Raw genomic sequence first — 13,030 nt, forward strand, 5'->3', positions numbered from 1 at the left:
AGTATCTTTTATTTGTCTAAATATTGTATTGCTTGGCTGTTCTTTTATAAATGAGTGCATTTGCTTAACTTGCACTGTAAAGTTAAAATTCAGTAGTTTATATGAAAGAAACGGTGTTGTGCAACAGCATCTGTTTATGCCTAAACAAAGTTTAGTCTTACCTATTTCAATACAGAACTAATGAAACTGGTTCTAATAACTATTCATATAAAAAAAATGAAAAAAAGAAAACAAACGCGTCATTCCTTTACTAAAAATCAGACTATATCAAACTAAACTAGATCTTACTTCAGGCAAAATTCTCTGTTGGATGAACTTTCAGATTCAAAGCATTATTAATAAATTTAATTTGTCATATCTAAATCAAAACTAAAACAACACCCAATAACCATAAGCAGGAAATGTCAGTTGTCTTGCTGTGTTATTTTTTTTTCACAAATTTTTCTTAAATTGAGTGTAGTAATTACATTAAAATATAAACCGTTTCTGTCTGTAGGGGGCATTCTTTCTTCCATGTATTCTCAAGGTGATTGACACATTTGATGTGTACAAACAGTTCAAACCAGCCACTTTTCACATTGGTGTGAACATTCTGTGTGTATGTGTGTTGTTTTTTTTTGGGGGGGGTGGGGCGGGGGGAGGGAGGGAGAAGATATTCCTCTAGCCTGCTAGTTCATGCAGTTGGGGATAAGTATCAACCAGTGTTTCAAGTGTTTTGTTCATTCAACTGCCGGCTGGAATATTAACCCCCGAAATTGGTCTCTGTTACTACGGTATTAAGCAAGATGAGATTTAAACGCAGAAGAATAATTGGCACCACCTCAGCACTACCATCCTAAAACTGCTACTTGCAGTTTTGGTGTCATGTTCCACCTCGTTTGACCTCCTTAGATACCCCAGCGTGCTTCCTGTCTGGGTCATACACCTGCCCAGACGATGTGGTCATACTATACCATTCTGGAGGTGACTGACATATTCAATAAAGTGGAGTGTTCAGATAGTTCATCGCCAACACATTCCTACCAAATGCACTCTTCACCTTGCTGATGTAAAAAAACACAGACATGCAGGAATGGAACAAACAGTCCCATGGTAAATTTTTTTGTTCTGTAAAACAGGTGAAGTGTCAAACACAGCAAATTGAAGGGCATTCCTTGAGTCTGATCAAGCAACTATATAAGAGACTAACACTATAAAGAATATATGCATATATATGGGTGGGGGAGGGGAGAGGGGAAGGGAATGGGGAAGAGAGTGGGGTTTCAAGCATTGTTTCTGTTAAAATAATCAATGCAAACCGTTTGAACCAGAGTTTCAATTGCTAACATATACACATATACTTACATGCTAATATAAAATGTATGATACTCATGTCTGAATCCTATAATGTGACATGTCTGTAAAAATTTTCTTCTAGGTAAGTGAAGCAAGGAAAGGTAGGGGTAGGGGGAGGGGGGTAGGGGTAGGAAACCAAAAGACCCAGATGGATTAAAAGTGAATAAATATTGATGAACGTATTACAGATTCAAATCAAGGTCAAGAGCCCAATGTAGTGACACATATGTATGATAACATATTGTTGGGCGTTGTAAAGTTAGCTCTATATTTTGTTCATTAATTGTCACAAAAAAAGGATGCAATATTTAAAAATATTGGAAAACTCCTTAATTAATCTAATGAAGAGATCCATGTTATTATAATCTACCTGAGTGCTTCAAATGAGAGAGCTACCCTCAGCCATTTAATATAATTAAGAAAAATAGATTTCTCACAAAAAACAAAAATTGTTTGGCTCATTTCAGATCTCTTTTTTTCTTTTCTAAATTTCATTATTTCTGGTGTGAATCTGTTGGAATAAAGTAACATATTTACATTTCCAGATACCTTTATCAATCCATGTGTGGTATATGCAGTGGCGGAGCGTCCATACAGTCAGGGCGGCGGATGCCCCCCCCCTAACGGACTCAAATGGATTGATGGGGCCCTTTCAGCTTTTTACCACTTTTTACTTATTTGTGATTACTGACTTTTTTATTGCGCTCTCGTCTACCTATCGACATTTGTCACATTTTGTTGGCTATGATACCTATTTATTCTTCGTTTGTCTGCAAATTAGCAAGGCCCGGAAAGGGTCATTTCCAGCAACCTAGGGAGTATCTTTACTCAAACAATTTCTGTACGCTCTGCGCCAACCTGTGGTGGTGCTCCGCTTAGATAGTGCCGAAAGCGCCCCTACAGACCCTTCTCGCCCTCTGACCAATACCCCTAGCTCTGCCACTGGGTATATGCACCACACTATCACCAGAATGTATCAAATTGGACCCAAAAGTTTGCTTTAAAGTGGCAGGCATATTGTTTCCTGTTTTACTATAAACAGAGAATTCTTTACAAGCATGTATATATAACATTGTAATGTACCATATAAAGTCCCCATCCTGTGTGTGCCACATGTTGCCTCATAATTGTTTACACAATTGCATTGTATATATCATACTAAAACCTGGCAACTTGAGAATTTGACATAACTGTCAGCCAAAAAAGTTTTAATTTATTTTGTTACGAAAGGTCGGCGATCTTATGAGAAACTGACAGAAGAACCACCCAAGAATTTTCCTGAGAAGAAAAAAAAAAAAAAAAACTATCACCAAATAGAAATAATATCAAGGTCACCAGTATTATTTTCCTCAAATTTTAGGAGGCTAAAAAAATAGCTCTCAATAGTGCTTTTCTTCTGTGCGTATGTAATTCAAGTTCAGACAGTTAACTTCTGTTTACATGTAAAAGAAGGATGTAACATGGGCATCCTAATGTTATTTTTTGTTCGCGTCAATAGAGTGTAAAGAAAAGTAAAATATAATTTTGTCAATGTGCATCTATGACATCACAAAATTTCAATCAGCAATATCTGGATAATGGTATTTATTACTTTGACTGAAAAAAAAGATTAAGCTCTGATTTCACAGGCCAAATACAATCTACTTGTGAACTATTCATTTTGAGAGAGAGGCCACCGGCAGAAAACTTTTAAAGTTACCTTTTTGCAGGCAAGTAGATAGAAGTCTCTCTATACTGCTCTTGAATTGCACACTTTCTCACCAACAATTTGACAGTAGGTCAATAATCTGAAATCAATCGATGTAACAAGATACATTAGCCCCACAAATCGATAAAATGGTCAGGTAACTACCCATCCTGTACAGATTGATCCATTTTGAAAAATAATGTCCAAATGTCTTAATGAAAATGACCATTTTTGCACGATGGTACCACCATCTAAACCAAATCGAAAATTACTGTTGTCCTAATAAACAAAAACCATGCATGAAAAGAAAAAAATGCCACATTGCACATGCAAGCATTTAAACATCTGCAAACTATCATTTTAGCACAGTTGGTATCATACCTTGATAAAAAACATCAAAAATGGCGAATTTTCATCATTTGACTTTTGACACATCGTATAAATAATAATGGTGAGTGTGTAAAATATCTACTTGCATTGCCACATTTTCCTGATCAGTGCATCTCGCCAGACTGGTAATTCCAACGCAAAATGCAACATTACCATCATGGCTAAAATTGCAACAAAAATCCCCCTAGAACAACTCCAAGACTTATCAGCCTACTACCTTAAATTTAATCAAAAAATGTATTTTAATAGGTAGCCTGGCATATTCTTGTATTATCTTATACTCTTAATCAGTACTTACTGTTCTTGTTATGGGTGAACATTCAGTTGTTCCACTGAATTGTCACTACCATGTATGAACAGGGACTGTGGAGCTTTATAAGTCTTGAAGTGGGAGCGGGGTAGGGGGGGGGAATGCTCCTACACTGGCACTGAAAAGTTTTTGGATGATTGTAGCAGGCTATTATTAGTTCATGAATTTTTTTTTTTTTGCTATCACTTTGTTTTTATCAATGCAAATTTAAAAAGTGGGTGGAGAGGGGGGAGGGGGGTTATCCAGTGTCTCTGCTGTCCCTGATGATGTCATGAAAGAAGGAGTTATTCCTTCAAACCACAACACAACAACCTCTGTTAGTTAGTAGTTTGCTGATTGTCTAGAAATGGTGGCGCTGTTCCAAAATATTGGATTTCTACATGATTCTCATTCTCAGTTGAAGAGCAAACCTACATTTATGTTGGGGGTTACAAATTTCATATATGTTAGAACAGTATCAAGGAATTGATACACAATACAAGAGAAATTTGATATCAACACAAACATCTGATCAATAATTGGCAATTTTCTTGGAAAAAGTTTTTTTTTCTTCAAATGTTGCACATAATTTATTTCACAATTTAAGCTGACTTAAAAAATGTCCTTATGTTCCTTATGGAAATTTTTAGCTACTGAAAGAAAACATGTCTAGATTGATGATTAAGCTACTACAACTCTATTTCCATCTATTAATCACTGGGGTTCTGTAAAGGGGGACATCTCAGGTCAAAGCCCACCATGCTGTCTCTCACCCCTCCGGACTTTGAGAGGCAGGCAAAGCCGGCCGGGGGGGGGGTGGGTGGGGGAACAACTGTGTCACTGGGCCCCCCATTTTATGTTCTCTTCACTTGTGCATATTATAAATATACAAATATAATATTCTTCATCCCATATTTCCATGTGCCCTCCATATTTTCCCAGGCCCGCGAATTGACCCTTGGGCTGTGGCCTGAATGTGGATGAATTATAGAATAAAATCCCAATCTCCTCCCCATCCCCTTCTCTTCTCCTTTGCCAACTACATTACCCCCCCCCCCCCCCCACAAAGAAACAAAATCGAGCAATTAACAGGAAGGGAGATTTCAAGGAAGAAAAAAATTCTTGTACATAGTGACAAAGGTTGTTATCATGAAAGGTCAAATTTAAGCAATTAAAAGGAAATTCATTTATATGAAAGAAAAAAAAACATGAGAATGTGCACTCTGATTATGATAAACATCAACCATCAAATAAATGTCAACATTTTGTAACAAGTGTCCATTTATCAATCTTACACAATAATAAGCCTTAATACCATGGCAACTTAAAATCTGTAATGTTTTTAACGTTTGCAAGAAAATAAAAGAAAAAAAAATTCTGCAATAATTTTTTTTTTTAGAATGATTAATATTTCAGTAAACATACTTTAAAATCACAGGAATACATTTGTTTCTACTTTTCATTGATTTTGGTTAATTTAAATTCACTTTAACTACACCGTTGTTGTGAAATAAAACGTTCACATTCTCTATGCTCATTAGGCCAATATCCTGACATGTGCTCCTTCTCCTTCCCCTTCTCCTTCCCTCTCTTGTCCTCCTCCTCACCTTTCCCTTTGCCACAGAAACAGGTCACTTTATCTCTTCATTTGATTTGATTTGATTTTTTTTGTTTTTTTGTCGATTGTCATTTTAACATATCACATTTTAATAAAGTACAAATACCGAAATCATAAGGTTCATGAGAAACAAGTTTATTTGTGAAATAGCTTTTTCAGCAGAATATATCAATTCAGGAAACAATATCTGGCTGAAATGTATCCTTTACAATTACTGTTATGGCTATATGAATAAATATAGCAATCATAATATAGCCTTTGCTGCAGAAAAAAAATAATATTGAATAAGTATATTGAGAAGCAATTATATATGTGAACAGCAAAGCCAAAAGGAATGACACCTGGAAAATGTTGAGAGATAGTTTTATGCTACATGGAGTCAAGCAACATTACACCATATAGGTCAACAGAATTACAAACATGGAACACAGGGTTGGAAGAAATAGGTAGGGTCATAGGCGTAGGAGCCTAATTTGATTTGGAGGGGCTGTAAGGACTTGCACCAAAAGATAAAAACAAAATTTTCCGCGCACTCCGCGCACGTTCAACATGTTAATGTGCATATCATATAGGTCTTCATCGGTTATTACATCACATGCCAATAACATACAATCATTTTCTGTGTTATTACCCTTCCATATTGGTTATAATTATTGGGGAAGTTGTTATAATAAAGACGATAATAGTAATATAAGTTTAACCCTTGAAAAACACACTGCAAATTATTTTTCTTTCAGTAGGTGCCCGAAAAATTCTCAGCATATTGCCTGAATTTTCACAAAACTTTTGGTCAGGGGGTTGCAGCCCCCGCCTCCTATGCCTATGGGTAGAAGAGGGGTGAGGTAAAAGAAAATTCTTGAGAGGTGGTATATTTTCTAAAAATCAATTTCTAAGCATTTGGGGATTGTCATGTTATCATTTTCATGAGAAATTCTGTGAAAGGAACAAATGAGGGAGAGAGGGCAGCAAGCTAGATTTCATTCACTATATCTTTATATTTAGGAAAAATTGAACACTGGGGTGTATTGGTTTATGGTTTTTGCATTAATTCTTTTAGTTTCAATGAAAGGTGAACAGTTACAAAATGCAAACATTTAACTACCATTTACTACTTTCTCTCTCATTTCTGAATTTCTCATCAAGAGTAACATACATCAATTTAATTTTCACAATCTGACCATATCAAATGGCCAACCTATATGTGCAATAAAAAACATAAATAAAAGAAATAGCATTTTTGCAAACTGAATGATAAAATAATACCTTACATTGCATATCTCAGATATGCATATTTTGGTAAGAAAAAAAGGTGGAACAGCAAGGGTAGGAGAAGGAAGAAAGAAGGAAGGGGAGGAAGAATGTGGTTGAATATGTTAGTATAATTATTCTGATTCATAAAACATGATCTAAATTTGGATGGGAAAGTTATTGCTGTAGAGACACATTGTATGATAAACATTTGCTCTTAAATGGTCTGTCAATGTGTCCAATGCTTTAAGGAAAAACATGTCCTTCTATTCATGCAGGGATGACAATGGTGGGGGAGGATAGGGGGAAGGGGTTTGGAGGGCAAGCCCTGGAACTCCCAGTGGCTCTTTATGGAAATTGAAAAAACGATATTTTTTGTAGAGTCACTTCATCCTTCTTAGTCACTTATATCTGTTGGAAAAAAAAAATGCTGCATAGGCAACAGACTAAGTGGTGGCAGCATTTACAAATACATGTCTTGTTTGTGAGGTTATTGTCTGTGGTTATATACCACCTGTTCATATCGCCTCATTAAGAATGATTGATTCATTGTTTGCACAGCTGACAACCTTCATAGGTCAAAATTTTTAATATTCCCCTCCTTTAATAATTCGTCCAAACTGTTGCATTTTTTTCCTTTTTTTCTAATGACAAGTCAAACTATTTTTAACAGTAAGCTGGATAACCTTACATTGTGGATATGATCAACTGATCATTCCCCTCCCCCACCCCCCTCTCCCATCCCTCATATCATAGGTCATACACAGATTACTTGGGAGATTTCACTTATGCAGGGCAGAGGTTCTAAGCATGAAGGGACAAGCCTGAACATCAATCAAATGATACATGGTACATTACCTTGAAAGAATGGAGAGTATCGGAAGAGGGGAAATAGAGTGTATGGGTGAAATGTTTCAGTACTTAATGGTTCACAGCCTCCATTTACTAAGTTAACATTGGTATAATGGAAACTGCCTGTTTAAGTCCTGTGGGTCTCAGTGCGGGGGGGGGGGGGAGGGGGGAATTACTTTGAGTTCTGTTTACATCCACAACTTGTTTGCACTTCATTGCATCAAGCTAAAGTCTCTCAAAGTACTAGCCTGGAACTTCAGCTGTTCTTCTAAGTTTAATCACAGGCACTTAAGAATGTTCACAGTGGCGGAGCATCCATACAGTCGGGGGGGGGGGGCGGGTGCCCCCCTGACGGACTAAAATGGACTGCTGGCGCCCTTTCAGCTATTTGCCACTTTTTACTTATTCGCGATTATTGACTTTTTTATTGCGCTCTAATCTACCTGTTGACATTTGTCACATTTTGTTGGTGTAAATTTCTGACAAAATGCTCTAACGGCACTTCCGTTGTTCGAAACTATTTCCAAGAACTGTACAGGATTTTCGATCTATTTTTAGACGATACGCCACCCGCAGTGGCTGAAATAGTAATAAACACCAAACTTTAAGTCGGCATGCAGTGTACGTTATACGCCGCTCCATGATCAGTGTGTTGGTTAGTGCAGTAGGTTATTTGTTAGTTGACAATCGGAACGTGTGTAACAGGATACCATAGGCCTACACAAAATGCCTAAATATAAACCTATTTATTCTTCATTTATCTGCATATTAGCAAGGCCCGGAAAGGGTAATTTCCAGCAATCTGGGGAGTATCTTTACTCAAAAAAATTTTGTATGCTCCGCGCCAACCAGGGGTGGCGTTCCGGTTAGATAGTGTCGAAAGTGCCCCTTCAGACCATTCTCGCCCCCCGCCTGACCAATACCCCTAGCTCCGCCACTGAATGTCCACCTATGAGAGGTATCTACTTTAATGCTGGAGTTTAATGCTGGAGTGAATTTCATGTTACATTTTGAGAAAGCATGATCCTTATTTGAGTTTCTAGCATATACTGGTACAATGAATACCGGCAATCAACTCCAATGTTTGTGGGATGCTGACAGCATTGGCGGCACCAGAAATTCCAGAAGGGAGGGTGGGGGGGGGGCAGATGTTGGCAAACAAATGGTGTGGGGGTGGGACAGAGAGGGATCAGTGTTGCAGAACCTGTATAAAGTGCAATTCACAGGTAAGCTTAAGGGACAGGCAGATTACTGCTTCTTCTTTTCAGCAGAGCCCACTGGGATGGAAGAGGATGGTTAAAATGAAAGCATCCTGTCCCCCACCCCCCCCCCCCACACACACACACATACTTGGCACCATTACTGGTTAACTGTAGCCAGTTAAATCCTTAATTAGGAACACTTAAAATTAGATGGCCAGAATGGATACTAATTTTCATTCCAAATAATTTTAGAAGAAGGTAAAGAATTTTGTTTTTCTCCCCCATTTGTAGGTTTAGATGTGATCAATACTATGATTTATGAAAAGTGTGTCAGCATGATGATTGAAGAATTGAGAATGGAATCAATTTAATGGATGACTGTCTTAGTTTTCACAATTGCATTCTTTGTGGATTAGGCTACCGTAGTTTGAAAAAATAGATGATCAGACAGAAACTGCTAAACCAGTTTTCTATTTGAGGGTGTACTTAAGTCTTTGAGCGTACATTCTCCTCTGGGAAATTCCTAACTGTAGAAGTCATTAAACATCTATGTAGGTGTTAGTTTCCTAATAGTAGGGTCAATTGAAGCAGATTATCATTAGCACCTAGTCATTCCATCTTCAGGATATGCACGTCTTGCTATCTTTAAGCTTGGCAATCACATTCTAACAGGATACCTTCAAATGGCCAGCATGAGTTACAGGGTATCAAACTTCTCATCCAAATTGTCAAGCTAAATATGTCATAAATATCGTCCAAATGCCCATGTGACATTTTTTTTTTTTTTAAGCAGACGTTACAGTAAAAAAACCATAAATAAAGTAAGCTCCAGAGGGGGTGCAACTCCCCCTACGCCTGTTAAAAGCCTCAAACCACAAACCCAGGCCAAAAAAAACAACAAAAAATTGCAAGGTTGGAAGGCAAAGATTAAAAATTTAAAAAAAATGATATGACTTTTTGGCCTACTAAAAAGGCAGAAAGTGACTGTTAGAGATGCTTTGATAGCAAAAAATTACACAAGCACGAAATCCTTCTGATGTTTAAGTGAACAATGGTATTTCCTGAAGACGTGAGGGGTTGAGGAGATCACCTTTAACTACTATTGGTTGGAATTATTCTGATCTATCTATTTTGGTTTGATCAAAATCCCTAGAGCCAGGATACGACCTGAACTATTCACCGGATACGCTTAACCCCTCTCCATAATGCCTGAAATCTATTGGACTTTCAGCTGATTACTACAATTTCCCTTTTAGCGGTTCTGTGACAGGTGGTGGCCTAATCATTCCTACTCAATGCCTTCCCGATATTGATTGATAAGAAATTTTGAAGGTGCAAAAGTTCCTGTCATGAAGGTAGTTACAGACAAAGGCCACAATCAGGAACAATGTTTGTGTCTCTCATCTGAAGGATAGTGAAAAATATATCTCTGGTAATGCTCAACAAACATCTGTAGATAATTTAAATTTCTCTTGCTATACCAAAGCTTCCCGTGATACAAACATATTATTAGCTAGGTTACTTCTTGTGTGTCAAGGTGTTTTGCAATATTAATTGTTCTTGGGTCTCCTGAATGGAAAACAATATTGTCACCTAAATGAAAGAAGATTCTCCACAACATGTTCAATCCATATCCAGCTTAAAACCTCTGTTTTCGTTAGCGTTGAATGTCACACAGTCAGGTTGGTCAAACACACTCAAATCATCGCTGTCGTGAGGAACCAGAAGACACTTGCAATTACCTACGGTCCACCAAACATGGGGCATCAAGAATTTGGCAAAAACTTTGAATGGTTGGCAAAGTATAATAAAAAAATATATATAAAAAAAAATATAAAAAGTATTTACATTAAACTCTGTCTACCACAAACTTAAATTTTTGGAAAGGATTACAAGGTCATCAGCTTTGGCCCCAAAATTTTAGGGCACAAAGACTAGCAAGAAGTTTTCAAACAGTAGTTTCCTTGAGGCTGTGCAGGTCCTTTAAGTCCTTCCCAGACATTGAGAATGATTACAATGTCAGACATATAGTAGTGTCTCAGTGGGAATAGCTACTTGTGTTGGTAAAATGCTTGTTGAAAGTAAGCGAGCGTGGATGACCATTATCTGACCTTGTAGCATTGGGGGGGGGGGTGGGGGTCATGGTGGGGGGAGCAATACTGCTGACCTTTAAATGGTTACTCACTTATTAAGAGTATAATCACATATATCCAACTAAGCATGAGTGACCATTTTCTGACTTTGTAGCATTGAGGGGGGGGGGGGGGGGGGGAGCAATACTGCTGACCTTTAAATGGTCACTCACTTATTAAGAGTATAATCACATATATCCAACTATGCATGGGTGACCATTTTCTGACTTTGTAGCATTGAGGGGGGGGGGGGGGAAGCAATACCGATGACCTTTGAAATTGTTACTCACTTATTAAAAGTATAATCACATATATCCAACTTATGCATGAGTATTATAAGGATTGGGTCAGAGTAAGGTCACCAGACGTAATAGAGTAATCCAGATTGTCCCATACTTGCAACAAAAAATATGATTGTCCTGTCAGCAAAACTCAAAAATCTCCTAATTTTCGAAAGTTCTCAATGACGTTAACACATAGCACTGTTCTTACGATATCAAAGCTAAAACAATACATTTAGTTAGCATCACACCAAACACGAGCATTTCGGAAGCATGATATTATCTGTTCCATCATACACATACACATACACATTACAGATGCCCCCACCCCCCCCACAAGCTTGGCAAACAAATATATTGAGGGGAGGAACAAGGCCCACTGAGTTTCATTCCCCCTCTGCCCTAACTAGAAAATAAGAAGACATTTTTGTCTTCGTCAAATTTTTATATGAAGAATGTGCTACATGTTATACACCCATATCAATGTATACTGAACAAGTAGAATATACTCATTCATGTAGCTATAATAGGGGTGGCGGAGGGGGTGAGGGGCGGGGGGAATAATATTGCAATGTTTGTCAAGATTACACTTCCAGAAAGAATAACTAGTTTAAATATCTTTGGCATGTTGATTGATATCCTACTTCAGCTTGTCATTATTAAGTGAAGACCTTTCAGAGAAAGACATTTTTTAATTGTGTTGTGACTGTGCTCCAGTGCCATAAGTGACAAGTGATGTGGGAGGGATGAATGGGAGAAGGATGGGGTGGCATGGGGAGGGGGATTAAAAATTGTTGCCACCCAATTCTCTACTTATAGCACCACCACTACATCAGTAGTGATGTTACAGATGAGTGCAAGGAGTTGTTATATAAGAGATCTGCCTGTCCTTTAGGGCTATCTCTCTTCCCTCCCCTCCCCCTCCCATTAAATGATTTTGAAACCGTCCTGCATATGATCTAATAGAGATGTGACTCAAGAGAGTCTTTTTCCTCTGCCAGCAATCACTTTCACATCAAAATTCTATGCAATGTCCATTGCATTTTTGAAAACAAAGAAGGGAAGAAAAGTTTATCAATTTGAGGGTGAGGTGAGCTCAGCTGCAGAGGCTTTGACTAGAAACATGCATTGGTATACAGTATCAAAGTATGTTTTTCTCTTGCTTGCACCATCAAAGATGGCTGATATAGACAGTAATAATTTCACCATAAAAGTTGGCTCTTTTGGCAAAAGAATCAATCAGGGTATCTTAAATCAGTTTCATATCCAAGACATTCGCCGCAGACCACCCAGTAAATTGTATTAAACGCCAAGTTGTGAGCACTTCCAAAGTTGTACAGCAATAGGTATTGTGTTGCTATAGTATCTTGCTGGAACAAATTGAATCAATGTAGTACCTCCCAAAAGACATTTTCCCTGGGTGCTGACTGTCATTTTCAAAATAATTCAAAAATTCCAAAGGAAGTTCATGTTACTATTTCTTGAAACTATTCTTACCACATAAAATATGTCTAAACCTTTGACAACCCGCCACTACCCCCCCCCCCCCCTCCAAAATGATGATGATACTGATGATGATGATGATGATGATGATGATGATGATGATGATGATGATGATGATGATGATGATGATGATGATGATGATGATGATGATGATGATGATGATGATGATGATGATGATGATGATGATAGTGATGATGATAGTGATGATGATAGTGATGATGATAGTGATGATGATAGTGATGATGATAGTGATGATGATAATAATCATAATAATAACAATTATAATTACACCACAGATTCAAAGAATGACGAAAGAATGACCACTCTAGCAAGTTCCTTTTCTTAACTCCTCCCATGCAAATTCTATACTAAGTCAAAATGTTATAGTCCTCTAGTTGGAGAGTGCGCAACTTTGTTATCCAATGAGAGGTCTTGGTGATAATTTAATAAAAAGAGTAAAATTTTTCAATCCTCTTATAAAGCAGGAAGATTT

Source organism: Apostichopus japonicus, chromosome 4 (assembly GCF_037975245.1).
Source record: "Apostichopus japonicus isolate 1M-3 chromosome 4, ASM3797524v1, whole genome shotgun sequence".
Taxonomy (NCBI): Eukaryota; Metazoa; Echinodermata; class Holothuroidea; order Aspidochirotida; family Stichopodidae; genus Apostichopus; species Apostichopus japonicus.